The following is a 19,936-nucleotide window of genomic DNA, read 5'->3' as shown; positions in this document are numbered from 1 at the left end:
GAGGGCGGGTGTGCAGGTGCAGGAAGCCAGGCCTCCTTTCTGAGGGGGCAGCGGGGCAGTGCAGTTTCCGAAGAGGGAAGTGACACGTCTGATGGGACTCTGACGTGACTTTGGAGGCGTGAGCCGGACAGCTCTGTGGACCTGGGATCAGAGAGGACCTACAGGCAGAGAAACGACCTGGGAGGTGATCAGAACTGAGTGAGCGGCTGGACCTGAACATCTCGCAATGGGAAAAGGCAGGGCAGCCGCCTGGAGCCCCCCCAAGCAGTTGCTGCGGTAGCAGGGGGCCACTGTGCACATGGGTGTACGGGGGGAACGAACGGCCTCTCAAACCCTTACTTTCAGACCTCCCCACATTTCTCTCGGGATTCCAGAATTTGGCAGACCTGGCACTAAAAATTCAAAACAACTTAACTCTTGCTGATGGGAACGCTCCATGACACAAATGGTCACTTGGCTGTGTCTGACATCGTCACAGATGCTTTTACCCTTTGACCCCACAATCGCACTTCTAGCACTTTAGCCCCCAAATAAATCAGCCCAAATCCACAAGGGGTTGTAAACAGTTTAGTCACTGCAAAAGCCTGGAACACCTGCCCCCCACCCCCACCCCAAATCCATCCCCAGGGGTCAGAGCCAAATGATGGCACATCCACACAATGGAACGTTGTGCAGTCACAAAGGCAGGCGGCCCACCTCCACGGGCTGATAACACAGTGAGTTCTCGGTATACACATTAACCGAAAAAAAATCATGGTTCCTTATGGGCACGAGGGGAGTAAATACCAACATGCAGCTATAGTTTTCGTTTTCAAAAAGAAAAGAAAAAAAAAAAAAGGCTAAACCAAAACCTAAGTGTTCCCTCCAGGGGAAGGTGGAGGTGAGACTTCAGTGCGGGCAGGTCCACAGGCAAGAGAATTCAGGGGCCCTGTGATTACAGATGGGAAAAAACTACAAGTAGTTTTCACTAACCTCTAGCTCAGCAATTCCTCCAGTCATGAACATGGGCGACAGACCACAGTCATTTTAGCAGTACCCTTGACTGTACCACCAAGAAATGCACAGATATTTTCATTATCCTTTGCCAGTTACTGCCAGGATCATTTATGTTCACTGATACTTTGGAATTAGAGCAGTTATGAAACCCACTCAAATCTTAAGTAGAACATCAAATGTTAATGTGTGTTAATTCTTGGTGGTAGATGTGTTTGCTATACTTTGATATCTTTCATGATTAAAAAAAGTTATAAAAATATCTGTGAGCCATACTTGGCCTAGGGATCTCAACCAATTACATCCTCTGCTTTAGGTAATCACATGGCAACAATATAACTGTAAAGTACTTTTTTTTTTTTTTAAAGTAGGCTCCACGCCCAACGTGGGGCTCAAACCTATGACCTCAAGATCAAGAGTCACATGCTCTACTGACTGAGCCAGCCAGAGCTCAACATTATAATTGTAAGTAAATATGAGCTTATAAGCACAAAGTCTCATGGTAGTTCTAGGTGAAATGATAATCATCCAGATGCTCATAAATCTGCCCACATGAAATTTTTAATATCACTAAATTCAACACTCACTGAAAAAGTTCTCATACTGGCAAAACCCCAGGGGTTGAAGGGAGTTAAAGAGAAACAACCCAATGAAAGAAAGGTGATCTTATTAGGGGAAATGTTAAGAAGGGTAAATCTAGAGGGAAAATGAAGAGCTTAATTTTAATATATTGAATGTGAAGTGATTTTAAAAAATAACACCAAAATGAAAATACCCAAGGTGGTTAAAAAAATATAGAACTGTAGCCCAAAGGAAATCACACCTGAAAAAATTAATTTAGTAATTCACAAAAAAGTTGTTGGCATCAACACAGATAAAATCTTCAAAGCATAAAGAACAAACTTAATAAAGATGAAGAGTGAAGCTTCTATTTAAAGGGCACAGGAAAAATGGGTCCCTGCTCTCGTCCCCCAAAAACAGTGCTGCAAGAGACAGGGAACGCACAAGTAGGAGAACCAGGAAGCCAGAAAGTAGAAGCCAGAGGAGGATAGTTTTATGAAATCTCTAGTCTTTGACCGTGTCAAAAGTCTGGGATAAATCAAGAAAAAGGTCTATGATGAGAAAGTCACTGATGGCAGCAATCCCAGGAAATGGTGTCTTGAGGAATATAGCTCCAACAGAGTAGAAGCCAAGCTACACCCAGGTGGAAATGGCCCACAGAGAGTGATGTGAGACGATGCTAGACCCATGCTGGCACTAGATCCAACAGAAGCCTGCCTCTCTTGGTATCTGGGGTCACACGAAGGTTCTTGGACTAGCTGGGATAATGTGCTTATAACCCCCATTCAACATGACAAAAATCAAAGCGTGTGCAAGACACGAATTTTCCTTTTAAATTATAAAGCCAGCATACTAGCATAAACATTACAAACTTATTGAATAAGGACATGACAACTATCATGCTTCAGCTTCCAAAACTAACCACGTACCTTATTCAAAAATAATGTACAACCACATCTCTAATATAAAGTTGACTATATTTTGCCTGCATTCATGCTCATGAGGGGCCCCTCTGATGAGCTCATCCAGATGACTCTCCAACTCAGAGCACCGCCCCCACCATGAGACAGAAAATACTACGCCAACCCTACAAAGAGACAACTAAACAGAATCAAAATCCAGTGAGCACTGCTAATCAGATTCACTTAGAAGGTAACATTTGGTTCCTTCGATACTGTCAGTTCTAATTCTGCTAACTCATTTTAAACTAAAGACTCAAATACCCACTAGAGATTTAGATGAGACATCAGATGTTAAAATGCCTAGTTCTATACCTGGTACAGAGTAGAACTTCCCCAAATGATAGCTTCCTTTCTTTCCTCTGAAGTACAGTAAAGGTTGTAGGAGATCATCCTTAAAGACTCATCTAATTCACCTGATTTTAGCCAGAAAATGATTAAAACCCATCAAATGCATAAATATACAAGGACTCCTTTTATATGTTGAAAATCATTCATGTAGTTTTTGTAAAACTTTCCTTAAAAATAAAAGTGGAGCAAAACTATGAAACTTTCAGAAGGTAACAGGAGAAAACCCAGATGACCTTGGGTGTAATGATGCCTTTTTGGACACAATACCAGACCCATAATCCACAAAGGAAATCACTGACAAGCTGGGCTTCATGAAAATAGAAAACTTCTGATCTATGAAAGATAATGTCAAGAGGATAAGAAGACGAACCACAAGGTGAGAGAAAGTATTTGTACAAGACACATTTTATAAAGGACTGCTAATCAAAATATATGAAGAACTCTTAATTAAAACTCAGTAAACCACTTGGTTAAAAAATGGGCCAAAGATCTTACCAAAGAAGACATACAGAGGGCAAACAAATAGATGAAAAGATGTCCCACATCATGTGTCACCAGGAAATGAAAACTAAAACAAGAAACCACCACACACCTGTTGGAATAGCCAAAATCTGCAACACTGAGGCTGACAAATGCTGATAAGAATACGGAGCAAGAAAAACGTTGCTAGTGGGAATGCAGAAACGATACAGCCCCCTTGGAATACGATTTGGTGGTTTCTTAGAAAACTAAACATTCTTTTACCATAAGATTCAGCATGTACACTACTGGGCATTTACCTAAAGGAGATGAAAACTTACATCCACACAAAAACCTGTATATGGATGTTTACAGCAACTTTATTCATAACTGCCAAAAGTTGGAAGCAACCAAGATGTCCTTCAGTAGATGAATGCATGAATAAATTGTGGTCCACCCAGACAATGCAGTATTACTCTTCACTAAAAAGAAATGAACTGGGCAGCCCAGGTGGCTCAGTGGTTTCGCGCTGCCTTGGGCCCAGGGTGTGATCCTGGAGACCCGGGATCGAGTCCCATGTCGGGCTCCCTGCATGGAGCCTGCTCGTGTCTCTGCCTCTCTCTGTGTGTGTCTCATGAGTAAATAAATAAAATCTTTAAAAAAAAAAAAAAGAAATGAACTATCAAGCCAAGACACAAGGGAATTTTAAAGGCATATTATGAAGTCAAAGAAGCCAATCTCAAGAGGCTACATACTGTATGATTCCAACTAAACGACATTCTGGAAAAGGCAAAACTACAAAGAGACAGTTAAAAGGTCAGTGGTTCCCAGGGATTTGGGGTTGGGGGGAGATAAACAGCAGAACATAAAGTAAACTACAGACTTTGGGTGATCATGATGGGTCAGTGTATGTTTGTCGTTTTAACAAATGTACCACTCTGGTGCAAGATGCTGATAGCAGGGTGAGTCTGTGTATATGTGGGGCAGGGGTACATGGGAAATCTCTGTACCTTCTTCCCCTTTAATTTTGCTGTGAACCTACAACTGCTCTAAAAAAAAACTCTTTGTGAGGAAAAAATGAAAGCAGAGGCTCATTTTTTATTTTTATATTTCACTCATGAAATATTGTGTTTTATAATCTGGAAAACATATAATCTGGAAAACATGAGTAAACAAAAAGCAACTATCAAATACTGTATCTGCTTATTTCCTGAATTCAAAATTAGGCTATTTTGCTCATTATTGTTATTTGAGTAATGGAGGTCTCAATAAGTGAATTTCCCACTTCTGTTACTATAAAAATGGAAGAGGCATCAATAACTAAAGGTTTTTCTTTGTAAACTGAAAATCTCTTCCAGGCCTGTTCTGTGGCTGGAGGGCAGGGGCCCTGTCCACAGCTGAATCCTCAGCACAAGGCCTGGGCACACTGCAAGTGCTCCAGGAATATTGGGGAACTTACTCATCCAAGGATTTTAAGAACACACCTGAATCCCTGAGGACACTTAAACAAAAACCGATACAGAAACCCACTCAGCCTATCAGCATCACAGAACTACTACAAAGTAGAGAGAGAGGCTGCATCCAGCAGTTGCCGACGTGTCTGTTCGTTTTGTCAGGGTGCAGAAACAGTGCGTGGGAGAGAAGGGGGGTACGACATTTACATGATGAACAGTAAGGTATGATCATGAAACTAACTACTGAAATAAGCCATAAGCCGAGGAACAAGGCCAGGACCCACAACTGCAGGGCAAAGGGATTTCAGGTTCCATGGGCTGGTTTCTCTGTCTGCCTTCTCCTGCTCTCTAAAAACCAGCAGAGGTTTGCAATTAGCAGGCCTTCAACCTTACACTAAATGAATTAATACAGTTGCATTCTCATGTTCAATCTTTGTCTTTCTAATTATATAATATAAATATATGCACATGCTAATTCAATTCATTCCGCAACACACCCACACACTACTTTGTAATTATGAGAAATTTCAGATGTCATTAAGTACAGAATTTTCTCCTATGAACAACTTAGGAATTAAACAATTTTTGTTCTTAGGCCTAGGTACTTGAAGAATTCCTTAACATAAGAGAGTCCTTCTAAATCCTAAAAATCCACATCACTGAACTTCAATTCAGGCAGCACAGACTCCTCTACTTTATCACGTGATCTCCAAGTAGGGTGACCAAAGCTTCAGTAGGGTTTAGAAAACTGCACAAAACACACACACACACACACACACAAAAGAAAACTGCACAAGACCAGACATTTATTACTTAACAGGTGCACGACAGACAGATTTGTCCACAGAAACTAGTTTCCACGGCTGAAGACTGAACTTCAGATCTCAGCTTTGGCACGAGGCTTTTATAAGCACATTTATTCAAGGATCTCACTTGGCGCTGGCATTTCATTTCTGAGCATTTTCGTTCTCTTTAAAAGAAAGAAAAATGGTATTATACTTCGTCAGGATTATCGACATGTATTGTTTTTCAAACTGAGGCCTGCAATCCAATAGTGTGTGGGTCATGAAATCAACTCAGTAAATGGCAACTGGAACTTCTTAAAACAGTGAAAAAAAAAAAAAAGAGCTCGAAGAACACAACAGGAAGGCAAGTATACGCAGTGCATCTTTTATTTTTATTAATTTTTTAAAAAGATTTTATTTATTTCTTTGACAGAGAGAGAGAGAGCCAGAGAACACAAGCTGAGCAGGGAGCCTGATGCAGGGCTTGAGCCTTAAACCTGGAACTCCGGGATCAGGGCTTGAGCCAAAGGCAGATGTTCAACCAACTGAGCCACCCAGGTGCCACCAGTGCATCTTTTCAGTTTGCCAGTGTGTGTCTGGGGTTCTCCCACAACATGTGTTTCTTACTGTAGAAACAACTTGAGAAGCGTGGATCAACATTACACGGGACAGGACTTTTTAAAATATTGTAGTTAATATATAAACGTATGTGGATGTTTGTGGTACTTCAAACTTCTAGCTTCACAACTCACTGGCTGTGTGGGCTAGGGCAGATTCCTGACCTTCTGTGCCATAATAATCTGTAATGGGGTTAATAAGGGTACCTATCTGACAAGGTGGTTGAAAGGAACGGATGAGTTATGTAAATAAAATATTTAGAAGAACAGCTGGCACAGAGTAAGCACTTGCTACTATTCTATTCATACTAACATTTCCACAAAGGTTATCAGATATCCCTGATAATCCTAACAGCAGTACACCAATTTAAAACATAACAAAAACTCAGGGGAGAAATGCCAAAGCCAGTATGCTTTTTTTTTTTTAAGTCAAAACAAGGTAAACTAATGTTGCTTGAAAATTTCTGAATACCCTTGAAATAGGGCAGTACTTTCCAAAGATTCTCATGGAAGTGTGTCTGTCATCAGAAGGTGGGAGCTCTGGGGGCACCTGGGTGGCTCAGTTGGTGGAGTGTCTGCCTTCTGCTCAGATTGTGATCACAGGGTCCTGGGTTCGAGCCCCCTGTTGGGCTCCCTGCTCTGTGAAGAGTGCTTCTTCCCTTTCCCTCTGACCCTCCTCCCCACTTGTGCTGTCTCAAATAAATAAATAAAATATTAAAAAAAAAAAAAAAAAAAGGTAGGAAGCTCCCAGGAGCTTCCCACCTGGGGATCCAGCCAGGAGCAGTTGCCAGAAGTTCAAACTTTCCTTGAAATCTTTTTTCTTAAAACTCACCGGAGTCTTTCATTCTATCACCGAATGGGTTTAACAGAATGCTTTAAAATGTCAGCTTGCGAAATGTTTCTTATCTTATTAGTTAATGGGCAAGCTGCTGTCATACTGAATCCACTGAGTTTGGAAAACCCACTACTCATAAGAGCTTTCACTGCTTATCAACACCCAAGAAATTTCCGTCTTGGTGCCACAGCATTTTCAGGATCCAGACTGACACAGACACACAAATCCAAACAGCAAGTCAAGATTCCCTCCTGAGATGGCCAGGACACTGGTGGTACCGGAAACATATTCAGGCCACTGAGGATGTATATCCAGACCTGCAGCTAGGGTGGCACAATCACAGGCCGCAAGCAGGTACCCAGTCTCTCCCTCTCCCGGTGAGGTGCAGACCCAAGGGCTGCTGCAGGAAAGGGTGTTTTACCACAACCGCTATAACTTTCATTTAAACGAAGTTTCAACTCATAGTCCCCACAATGCCCTTCAACTCATTTCCAAATTTTCCGCAAGTGTGGTGAACAGGTTGCCTTCTAGTGGGTGAGTGCTAAATGAGTGGCTGGTGAAAGCCACCCCATCTCTAGGTGAACCAGTCACCTAATCTGGGGTTTCTCAATCATCACTTCTCTTAATTTTTAATTAATACTAAAAAAATCAACCCTGAGGGCACCTGGTCACTCCGTAGAGCATGCAACTCTTGATCTTGGGGTCACAAGTTCAAGTCCCACATTGGATATATATTACTTCAAACAAGCAAGCAAACAAAAAACCTTAAAAAAAAAAAAATCCAACCCTGAGCCAAAATTCTGGTCAGCCACTTTCCCTGGCTAAGCAAACTTTCAAAGACACTTCACATTTCACTCCAAATTGGTTTAAAAAGGCTAAACTGGGGGCCTGATTGGCTCAGCCGGTTAAGCGTCCAACTTTTGATTTTTGGCTCAGGTGGTGATCTTATCAGGGTCACTGAGATCAAGCCTCACACTGGCCTCCTCCCTGGGCATGGAACCTGCCTAAAATTCATTCTCTCCATTTCTTTTCTTTCTTTCCTTTCTTTCTCTTTCTTTCTTCCTTTCTTCTTTCTTTCTCTCCCCACCCTCCCTCGCCCCATTAAAAAAAAAAAAGGATAAACAGTCCAACCTCAAACTCTGATTTACAACTTTTACATTCTGATTTGTTTTGAATACATTTTAACAATTTATTCACCCTCCTGAAGATACCAAAGGAAATCAAGAATCACCTTCCTTTAGATGAAATGTTCCCAGTGCGTGAACCAATCTTGATTTCTAAGGTTACTCTGAGCTTGATGCCTCCTACTGCTCCCATGGGTCCACCTGTCAGAGATCCGCACTCCCTTCTGTGCACATGATCAGCTGCTGCACAGGATAAGCAGCTTGCTGAGAAAGTTCTTAGTAGCTACTACAACATCAAGTACTTGTATTTTCTGACATTATAAATACAGGAGAAAAGGTATGGTGATGAAACGTAATACACAAGTGTGTGTATATAAACCTGGGCTTTGAGTCAATCGAATGTAAAATTAAATTCAGCCTCTCGATTATTTGAGTAGATCTTCTAAGCCCATGAAAACATGCCATTCGAGGATAACCTTCAGTAACAGAGGGTTTGTGGGGTGTTTTTGGAGGCAGGTGGGAAAGTTTTTTTTTTTTCTCTTTTAAATCTAGTTCCCCACCTTGACTCAAAACAATCTAGCTATATCCATAACAAAGGGAAAAATGTAGTAAACCCAAAACAACAGCTTCCCTTAAGAGGATTCTGAAACACCTCTAATGCTAGATTCCTGGCCTGTTCACTTTTTTTTTTTTTTTTTTTTTAAACTGAACTGCTCCAAGTCAAGATTATCTCCTAGTTGCAGAAATTTGTAGCAAATAGTTCATTTCTCTCACAGGGTATATACAACTAACTGGTTTTTGTAGTCACCATAAAACTGGTGTTTTTTAGATTATTTAAGGGCAGAAGAAAACAAAAAAGGCTCTCTTGCACCTCTACAATAATTAAAATGCACACATAAATATGAATAAAGAGGGCACGTGGGTGGCTCAATCAGTTACCTATCTGACTCTTGGTTTTGGCTCAGATCATGATCCTAGGTGAGATGGGATCTTAGGCTCTGAGCTGAGAGCAGAGCCCACTTAAGATCCCCCCCCCCCCCACACACACACACCATGTGCTCTCTCGCTCTCTCAGATAAATAAATCTTAAAAAAAAAAAAAAAAAAGATACTCCAGAGGGCTTGGGTTTCAGAAACAGCTCAATCTTCTAAAATAAAACTTACACATCAACACTGCAAAGAAACCAACTTATGCAAGGTATAAGTGCAATGAACTATATAGAAAGAAGCACATGCTGCCAAGGGAGTCATCCGAATGTGTTTTAAAATTACTTTTCACTACAGCCATTAAGGGAATCTACTGTCCTAGTTACTTACACACACACACACACACACACACACACACACACACACTCACCTAATAGATCTACCAAAAAGACAATGTGGATGTTTACCTTATACCACAGCTAAATGGGCAAAAGGAAACTTTAGTGTAATATGGCTTGTTGGTTAGTCTGTGAATTCTTTTTTTTTTTTTTCAAAGATTTATTTATTTATTCATGATAGACATAGAGAGAGAGACAGAGAGGCAGAGACACAGGAGGAGGGAGAAGCAGGTTCCATGCCAGGAGCCCGACGTGGGACTCGATCCCAGGACTCCAGGATCGCGCCCTGGGCCAAAGGCAGGCGCTAAACCGCTGGGCGACCCAGGGATCCCTGAATTCTTTAACCATAGACATTTTCCAAAAACTAGCCTTATCAAAGGAAAATTTCTACACTGCGGATAAAATCTCAAAGTTAACAGAACTCCCCCAAATTGGTTTGATTTACTGAAATTCCATTACATTTTATCACAGAGATCGTATTCCCAGTTTGAAGAATCAAGACAGGACAAACAGCCAGAAACATACCCAGCGGCCTGCTGTCAAGTGGGCCAGGCAGCATGCTAGCTTTGTGCCCAGAGTTGGACTGGCAGTACTTTTTGGAGCTTCTGGGGACGGGGTGGGGTTGTGAGGTAAAGGATGGTCAAGAACCAAAAGTAGAGGGGATCCCCGGGTGGCTCAGTGCTTTAGCGCCTGCCTTCGGCCCAGGACATGATCCTGAAGTCCTGGGATCGAGTCCCGCGTCGCGCTCCCTGCATGGAGCCTGTTTCTCCCTCTGCCTGTGTCTCTGCCTCTCTCGCTCGCTCTCTGTGTCTCTCATGAATAAACTCTTAAAAAAAAAAATCTTAAAAAAAAAACAAAAGCAGAGCCCATGCTACCAAATCACGGCAACTCCAACGGCTCTCGTCTCCAGACCCACACCAAATCTTGAATATGGGTGAAGTAGTATGAGGAGGTACAAGTGACACAAAGCTGGTGCTAGAACTCCAAGAGAAGGTGCGAGTACAGAGCACCGTGAAGAAAGGACTGGTAAGATTGGGTAGCTCACTGGACATGGACAGGAGGGGAACACACTGGTCTCAAGATGCTCGCAAGAGGGAAGCAAGAGAGGGGAGCCTGGGGCAAGTGGAGCCAGAAGGCAGGGTGGCCGGGCTGGACAGAGAGCAGGACAGGAGAGAAGCTCAGCAGCAGGCCGGTGAGCCAACAGCTGGAACTATCACATCTGCTTTGGCCCCAACAACTGGAAAGCCCCACAGCAAAATAAACTAGAACAGAGAATCAAGTCATAGAGGGTTCTCCTGAATGGACGTCCCTCAGGAGAAGAAAAGATATAACACAGAGGAGCACAGTATTCTCTGCGGAAGCGAATGTCGAGAGATCTTTCTAGAAGAAAAAGGCTCAGCGGAGAACTTTGGGCATCGCTGCATGTTGCATCCCTCTCCTTCAAAGAGGCTGAAACGCTCCAGAACACAGACCTTCTCAAACCAACCTGATCTAACGTTTCCTGTGAACACAGTTCACACTGGAAACCATTGAGCTAGAAATGCAGGAGAATCAGAGTCATGCACCAGGGATGAATCTAGGAGAATAAAGAGACATGAAGTCTGATTTCTGGTGGACTGAAATGCTTTTTCAGTAGAGGCAGTTTAGAGTTTTAAAGGAAAAAAAAAAGGGGGATCCCTGGGTGGCGCAGCGGTTTAGCGCCTGCCTTTGGCCCAGGGCGCGATCCTGGAGACCCGGGATCGAATCCCACGTCAGGCTCCCGGTGCATGGAGCCTGCTTCTCCCTCTGCCTGTGTCTCTGCCTCTCTCTGTCTCTCTCTCTCTCTGTGTGACTATCATAAATAAATAAAAAACAAAAAAATTTAAAGGAAAAAAAAATTTTTTTGGAAATATCTTTGTAGTTAATGTCATAAACCAGTCTTTTCCAGGTTTTAAAAGTACTTTTAATACAACAGCACCAAGAAAACGTGAGTGATGCACACTTTGGTTTTATTGTTGTTCCTCAGCAGTGATTATAGATTAATGCAATCCACGCACCTAAAATTTTTTTAGATACTTCCTATAATAGCATGTAGGATTCAGACATGGAATAAAGTGAAGCAGAAGTTGTTTCTGGACAACTACACATATTACTGTATTCATGGGGATCCCGTCACTTCCCACACTGCTCCAAAGAACACAAGCATTTCCAGACTTGATCAGTGCTTCAAGTCAGGTCAAAAATGAACGTGTCGATTTACTACTACTACTTGCTACTGCAAGGCACTTATTTTTCACATTCTAGATTCTAATATCAGGATGTGTTCCACAAAACAAAATGCATTCTTTACTAAGATGGTGGGGTTTTCTTCCCTCAAAGGCTATACTCAGGGTATTGACATACCCTGCAAGAACCAATCTCCTGTAAGATATACATCTCCCTGTGAAGGCAATGTATATTAACCTATGTAAGGTCATACTCAATATGCAACCCGGCATTTCCTAAATTTATTTATTCACGATCTTCCCACCCAACCTCCTACCTTATGAGTCTCACAGATCATAGACGGGCAACTATTGCTCTAAACAAATAAATAAAAATACTGAAAATGCAGTCACGTGTGGAGGAAACGTGTAGTAAAGTTGAGCACTGTCATTCTAAAAATAGTGACCAAAAAATAAACCAACAAAAGCAAATGAAGCTTCATAATATAAGAGTGATTATATGCATGACAGGCTCACCAGAGAAAGGCCGCAGCTAAAATGCAGACATTAAAAACCACCCATTCATGCAGAGTCCCCCTACACAACATTTCCGAAGGTGCCACCCAAGGGAGAACTCTGGGCAGACTGCCCAAAAGGCTGAGCATCTTCAGCATCACTAGGCCTTGTCCGGCTTTGTGTTTTTCCGGTCCTCCTGTTGGTAGTGTTTCTTCAGCGTATCAAATAGCAGACCCAGACTGGGGGAGTCTCTGAACACCAGAAAGACGTTCCGGGACCGTATCCACGGCTACCATCAACCAGGGACAGAGAGAAAAGGCTTCGGTCCAAAGTGGGGCTTGTGCAAGCAGCAGAGAGCCGAGGGGGAGGAGTTCCAAAGTCACCAGCATGGCTTCGGCCCCACCTCTGGCACATACATACTATACATACTAGGTGCCAAGTAAACAGGGGTTATTATTTCCTGTAAGATGGACCTGCAAGGAAATCTCTCACAGATTTTAAATCTTCAACATGGTGGAAGTCCGAAGAAACCACGCTTGGACTTTCTCTTCTCTAGGTTCCTGCAAGCTAAAGGCGCCCCCAGCCCTCCATCTACCCTGGAGAACTGCCCCTTTCCCCACGTCCTGACTTCTGGCTGTTCCTCAGGCACACTTAACTAATTTCTACATAGTAAAGGTATTTTATTCCTGGTATTCGGTGTACCTCTTTTCTCATCATTCCAAAGGCATTCCCCATTTGTCATTTAGAATACATTTCTTAAGTCGATGGAAACATTTCAATTTTCCAAGCTATAAGCACAAGGTATGGCAATGAAGTTTTCTTCCAATTTTTAGCAAATTTATATGAAGCATAACGACAATAGGTTTAAACACTCAATTTAAGGGGCATCTGGGTGGCTCAATGGTTGACCGTCTGCCTTTGGCTCAGGTCATGATTGATCCTGGGGTCCTGGGATCGAGTCCCACATCAGGCTCCCCATAGGGAGCCTGCTTCTCCCTCTGCCTGTGTCTCTGCCTCTCTATGTCTCTCATGAATAAATAAATGAAATCTTTAAAAAAAAATTAAAAATGCAATTTAAAAACACACCTATTATTACTAGAAGTTATGAAGTAATCATAAAAGAATAGGAAGTTCACAGTATCACTAAGAAAAGCTTCCACACTCAGTACAGAATTTGGTGGTATAATTTAATAAAATATCAAAACCTAAGTGAATTTTGTGCAATTAAGATGGTTTCATGGAAAGCGCGAAATCCGCAGGGACCTGAAGTAGCTGAAGGCTGAAGAGGTGGAGGGGAGGCAGTCCTGCCCTCACGCACTGAACCCTCCATGCTAGCTTGGTGCCAGCTCGCCCAGACAGGGACGGCTCGCAAAGCCACTGCAAGGCCTTTCCAGCGTGACACCAAGCAGAAACACCTTGCTGGCAAGGAGTCACACTCCTTGGTTGTTTTCTAAATATATGGGCACTGCAGAAAACTGGAGGAAAAAAAATGAAAACAAGAGTAGCCTAAAAATAATCCATAAATCCACTGCTCAGAGATAATCACTATTATCCTCTTGGTTTAGGACTTTTTTTTTTAACGTATATACTCACCAACAACCCAAAATTTTAGATGTGACATATATTGTTTTATAGCATGTTTCTGTCATTTAATATTTATTGGATAATAGTTGAATACAGAATCACAGATGCTAAGTTATCTAAAAATGATCAAATAATCATCCTTAATAGCAAAAAACTGAAAACACATGCTCAAAAAAGGTGTTAAATAAGTGTCCTAGTGACAGAGTATTAATCTACTAATCATTTTCTTTTCTTGGACAAAATTTCAGAAGTGGATTAGCTATTTCGAAGGGCACACATATTTGTAAGCTTTTGTCATGTACTTTTTTTTTTAAAGATGTTATTTATTTATTCATGAGAGACACAGAGACTGAGAGGCAGACACACAGGCAGAGGGAGAAGCAGGCTCCTCGCGGGGAGGCCAATGCAGAACTCGATCCCAGGACCCGGGGATCACAACCTGAGCCGAAGGCAGAAGTTCAACCACTGAGCCACCCAGGCGTCACTTGTCATGTATTTCTCTCAGAAAAGTCACACTAAATTACATTCTTTCTAGCAACGTATGAGTGGGCTCGTTTCTCCATACCCTCACCAGAAGTGGTTTCTTTTTTAAGCTTCGCCCAGTATGTAAGAGCAGCATCTCACTGATGGGCATTTCTCAAAGGAGTACTGCTGGTGAAGCTGAAACTCTTCATGTTTCCTCCTTCTTTTATAAACTGCCAGTCTGCCCACTTTTTGTCCATGCCAGAGGAACGGGTCTTCTTTATCATCTTGGTTTATAAGCCCTCTTTTGACAGTAAGGAGAGTTAAATTGCTTGTAAGTTACAGTAGTTCTCAGTTTGCCACTTGCCCTTATTCTGTTTATGGCTCTTTAGCATACAGAAGCTTAATAATTCTGACTTTTTTCCTTTACAGAAATTTTTTCCTTTACAGTTCCTACTTTGGGTGTTGTGCTGTCAGCCTAAAATCATCTGTATTATCTTTTGTTTCTTAAAACATTTTTTGGAGGACACCTGGGTGGCTCAGCAGTTGTGCGTCTGCCTTCGGCCCAGGGTGTGATCCTGGGGTCCTAGGATCGAGTCCCACATCGGGCTCCCTGTGGGGAGCCTGCTTCTCCCTCTGCCTGTGTCTCTGCCTCTCTCTGTGTCTCTCATGAATAAATGGATAAAATCTTAAAAAAAAAAAAATCTGAGAATGATATTAAAAAGCACCCAAGTTTACCAAACTAAGATTACAATCATTTTGCACCACTTTAAATATTTTCACCAGCGCATACACACCTTAAGCACACAGATTTTAAATGGTTGCATGGATTTCATACAACCTGTTTTCCAAAATATTTTCTCACACAGGCCTTTTTAAAAATTGCAACTTGTGGGGCACCTTGGTGGCACAGTGGGTTAGGGTTAAGCTTAGTTTCGACCCAGATCATGATCTCAGGGTCATGAGATGGAGCCCTGCACTGGGCTCTGCACTCAGTGTGGAGTCGGCTAAGACTCTCCCTCTCCTTCTGCCCCTCCCGCTCATGCTCTCTCCCTCAAATAAATTAAATTAATAAATTGTATTTATTTATTAGACCTGAACGGTGTTAAAATGGGTTTTATAAATTTGTGCCAATTTAATGATGGTCTGAGGTTCCAGAACTTTCATTTCTATCCCATCAGTGCCCAATTACTCTCCTTCAGCGTCTACCAGTTACTGAAAGACCAAGAATAAGCTCACGCTTGGTGATCAACCGAGTTCTGCATAGTGGGCTCTGTCATAGTCATTGACTATCAATCCTTAAAGCATTTTCATTCCGATCTCTTCTCCCCTTCCCCTTTCATATAAAACACTGAGGAAGCATCTGGTTGTAAGGGGGAGCTCTGAAGTCCCCCTGCCCTGCTTCAGGCTTCACCACCCACTAGGCCTGATCTTAACCACCAGCGGCCTCAGTTTCTCCACCTATACGTTGTAAGGTGGAACCAAGGACGGTACTTAACACTCCCTACAAGAAGTGAAAGCCCTGGAGGGGATTCCACTTACTCGATCCACGTTTCCCAAGGGAAAAAATTTAAATGAATCTCAAACTTAGGCTTCACAAGTCTGCTTTTCAAACATGAGTAAGATTATGCTTTAGAAAGAAGACAGTTTTCCAAATGCTGTTAAAAGCGATGACATTCCCACAGAATCCACACACTTTGAGAAGGCCTAAAGAAATCTTAAAATAGTATCAATTAAAAACCATCTTATTTTTTTTTTTTTTTACAAATGAGGAAATACAGGCCCAGCAAAATTAAGCTCGAATTAGACCTCAGGTCTTCTCTACCAAGCAAAATGTTCTATGCAAAATGTCCTAAGTAAAAATAAATGAACGAATAAACAACAGACACATGGCTGGAAAATATCTGTATGAATAAATGTTTTAACATCATTAAGTATCATAATTCTGTTTACAGCACGCATTATCAAATGTACATGTTATAAACAGGGAGCTGAAAAGTCCTCAGTAATAGAATGGAGTTAAGGGTTTTACTCAAATATAATGTATTCTTCATTTAATGTTTACTTCTCAGTTTTGAAAAGCAAACAAATACACCTTACTGAGAAAATACTAGGTAACAGAAAAAAGAGCAAGGTGAGCCTAGAACTGGCCCTTAAAAATGGTAAACTTTTTTCTAGGCACATCTACTAAAAGACAATTCGAGGGCAGCCCGGGTGGCTCAGCGCCGCCTTCAGCCCAGGGCCTGATCCTGGAGACCCAGGATTGAGTCTCACGTTGGGCTCCCTGCATGGAGCCTGCTTCTCCCTCTGCCTGTGTCTCGGCTGTCCTGTCTCTCATTCATAAATAAAAAATTAAAAAAAAAAAAAGACAATTCGAAACAAGCCTATGGTCCCCCAAAGACATCATATTCCAGACTGACTCAACTGCTGAGGACAGAAGACCTGTGGCTTTGGAAGCCATGTAGGGCTGAAACAGCAAAGAACAAAAATACACACACATTCCTAAATTTGGGGGGCCCTCATTTTTAATTTGAACGGCAAGTAGCAAGTCAATTTAAAGTGCTCATTTTGGGGTGCCTCACTAGCTCAGTCAGAAAAGCACTCCACTCCTGATTTTGGGGTTGTGGGTTTGAGCCTCACATTGGGTGAAAAAAATAAAAATCTTAAAAATAAAATAAAGTACTTCATTTTAATTTTCCAAGTTCAAAGAAAGGTACACTAAGCCTGCTGGGTATACTGGAGGTAAATTTCTGAACAAAGGCCCACAAGGATCCAAGAACGGCCTCTCTTGCAAAAGAGGTCACATCAGACTCCAGTAGCACCGGCACCGCCGGGGCTGGGCGTGCCCTATCTCTACAACAGGGAAGAGCCTCAGCTACCAAGGGATTTCATTTCAAAAGCAAGACTACAATATTTAACCTGGGGGCAAATACTTCAATCCTCTGCTGGACAGATTAGATAGATAGATAGATAGATAGATAGATAGATAAATAACTAGCTAGCTGCACCTTAAAACTAGTTCCCAAGGAAAAAAGCTAATTGAAGTTTCACCACTTGTTAACACTTTCCTAGATCCCCACTGCTGAAGAAAACCTGAGTATTTTTCTGTTGGGGCACTATATTGGATCCAACGATGACCCCAATGATAATAAAACTTTCATTCTTACCAGCATAAGCAGGGTTTTCTGCAGCCCACATCAGAAGTGGTCAAACACTGGATATCAGAATCATTCCAGATTTACTCATTCAAAAGACAACTGGGATACCAAGTTCCATGCTACTTTGGGGAGGCAAAAGGAAGGCATATCCCCTACCTTCAAGGAATTCATAGCCTGAAATGCATAAAGGCTGCAATGACAACACTAAGTTAATCACCTCTAGCAGACAATATTCAGCAAGAGGCAAAGGAGTCTTAGGGGCTGTGACATGGAAGCAGACTGCAGAACCAGTACAGCCATTCCTGTGTCCCTCTGGCCTCTTGATGTGGCCTCCCAGACGTTAGGACTGAGAGACATGGCTGCAAGGACCTGAGCATGTGGCTGAGAGAGGGAGGGTATTCAAAATTAAAAGCCTAAGCCTGTCTACAGTGTCTCCTTTTTCTTTTCGGCAAAATCGTTTTTAAAAGACGGTGCCGACGAGGAAAAAAACGTCTAATATTTTCAGAGAGTAATTCTCTCAGACTTGATGGGCAGTCTCCCGAAACCTCCAAAAATGGGCACGGTGGGGTTTAAAGCTTGCGCGCTTGGGAACTGGAAATGCGGTGCTATTTGACTTAACGGGGAAAGCAACAAATAGCACTTCCACTTAAAAAAAAAAAAAAAAAAAAAATCCTAATATCCAAGCACCCTTTTTTAAACAAAGAAAACCCAAAATTCCTTTTTCCACAAAACGGCTGGTTTTGCTTTTCAACATTTCCGCTCTCGCTACACAAAGCCATAAGCTCTCCAGCGTTTCAGAGAATCAGGTAGACAAGGGGGAGGAGGTGTTAAACTTAGAACTGCACACGCTGCGGCGGGGCGTTTTGGGAAAGGGTTAGGTCCCACACACTCAGGGCTCGAGGTAACAGCGAATTTAGTCGCCCTTCTGTCACTCCGCTAAGAGCGTTTCCAACAACAGCGTGGCCACTTACTCCACTCTTCACTTTGTCTCAAACGCCACACTCCAGGGAAGGGGCAATTACACGCAGCAGCGAATACAGGACTTGAGGACGCCGACTGCAATTCCCTATTTGCACACTTACCACCGCTAACCCCAAACTACGAACTAAAGAGCAACCGCCTCGTGATCCAATCGGAACAGAGAATCCTGTTTTTGGCAAAAGAGAGAGAGAGAGAGAGAGAAAACCCTCAACTTTGGGGCTCAAGTCTCCAGGAATGTTCCTCAAGCGCCTCCCTCTCCCTTTAACCATGTGGGCCACCGACCCCGGCGCGGCACAGGTGGGGGGGGCGACCCCGCCCGCGCCGGGTTACCTGCGGGGTCAGCGCGCGCTCCCGCCGGGCGCAGGGCCGGGGGCGCGCCGAGGCCCGTCCCGACTCGCGGGCGCCGGGGGGGGGGGCACCGGGGGTCACCGGGGGCTCCGTCCCGCCGGCCGCCGCGCCCGCACCCGCGCGCCTCCCCGGGCCGAGCGGCGACTGTTGCCCAATAATCGCGACCTGCCCCGTCGCAACAATGCGGGGGGGACCCCGAGAGCAGAGCCCGGCTCCCCGGCTCCCCGGCTCCCCCGGCGCGCGAGCCCTGCACTTTCTTGAGCGCGAGTCGGAGGGAGAAGCGCCGCGCGGGGGACTAGCGGCCCGGGGCGGGGGGGGGCGAGCCCGGGCGCCCCGAGGGGCCGCCGCACGACAGGCCGGGCCCGGTCGCCGCCGGGGGAGAGGCCGGCGCCACAAGGCCGGCGCCTCTGACGCTCAGACGCGATGAATCGGGCTTTTTTTTTTTTTTTTTAAATCCCCACCCCGCGCCCCAGTGCGTAGTCCAGGCCTGGCCGCACCGAGCCCGCGGCCCGCGCAGGCCGCAGCCGGCCGGGGTGACTCAGGCCCGGGCCCCGCTCGCTCCCCTCGCGCCCCGGCGTCCTCCGCCCACGAGTCCGCCGGCCCGGCCGCCATGCCGGCCCGCGGCGCCTCAGGCCTCGCCGGGCGCCTGTGCTCGGCCGCCGCGGCCCCGTCACTGCGACACCGCGGCTCCGGCCCGGGCCTGCGCCGCCGCCGCCGCCGCCGCCGCCGCCCGCCCCACCCGCCCCGGCCCCGGCCCCGGCCCCGGCCCCGGCCCCGCGCCGCCAGGCCGCCCGGCCGCCACTCACCCGCATCTCCCTGCGGCCTAGAGGGCTCGGCGACGCCTCCGCCTGGCCGCCGGGCCGGCCCCGGTCGCCTCCCCGTCCCGCCGACGTCTGGCCGCGTCCCTCAGCGCGGGGCCGCCCCGCCTGGAGCTGCGCGCGACACGGCGCCCGCCTCCCCGCCTCCCCCTGCCCGCCGCCGCCGCCGCCGCCGCCGCCGCCGCCGCCCGCGCCGCGCAACCTCCGCCCTCTCGCCTCCCCTCCGCCGCTCCCCGCCCTCCCGGCCTCACCGGCTCCGGCTCCCGCGGGGGAGAGGCTGCGGGGGGAGGGCCGGAACGCGCCGCCATCGGCGTCCGGGGCGGGGGAGCCGGGAAACCGCCGCCGCCATCTCCTCACAAGCCCGCGGCGCGGGAGGGGCCCGGAAGCCTCCCCGCGGCGCGGCCCTGCCCTGCCCTGCCCTGCC

The 19,936-nt window shown here is 45.0% G+C and overlaps 1 protein-coding gene across 6 annotated transcripts in view; it reads right to left on the bottom strand.

Annotated features, from left to right (window-relative positions):
* CUL1 (cullin 1) overlaps nucleotides 1–19,936 on the bottom strand; it is a 95,367-nt gene that overhangs the window by 75,000 nt on the left and 431 nt on the right. Inside the window, exons 1-2 of one of the 6 annotated variants that reach the window (XM_077850284.1) lie at nucleotides 19,764–19,845; nucleotides 18,448–18,512 (exon numbers count right to left, since the gene is read on the bottom strand). The exons of 2 other annotated variants lie outside the window; for them this stretch is intronic. The gene's annotated coding sequence lies outside the window, so the exon portion shown is untranslated. Of the gene's footprint in view, nucleotides 1–18,447; nucleotides 18,513–19,500; nucleotides 19,649–19,763; nucleotides 19,909–19,936 lie in introns of those variants that run through there. 3 more of the 6 variants (XM_077850283.1, XM_077850286.1, XM_077850282.1) reach the window with 3 other exon arrangements.

The sequence above is a fragment of the Canis aureus genome, chromosome 15 (assembly GCF_053574225.1).
Source record: "Canis aureus isolate CA01 chromosome 15, VMU_Caureus_v.1.0, whole genome shotgun sequence".
NCBI classification, from domain to species: domain Eukaryota; kingdom Metazoa; phylum Chordata; class Mammalia; order Carnivora; family Canidae; genus Canis; species Canis aureus.
This window is presented reverse-complemented; position numbering and strand designations above follow the sequence as displayed.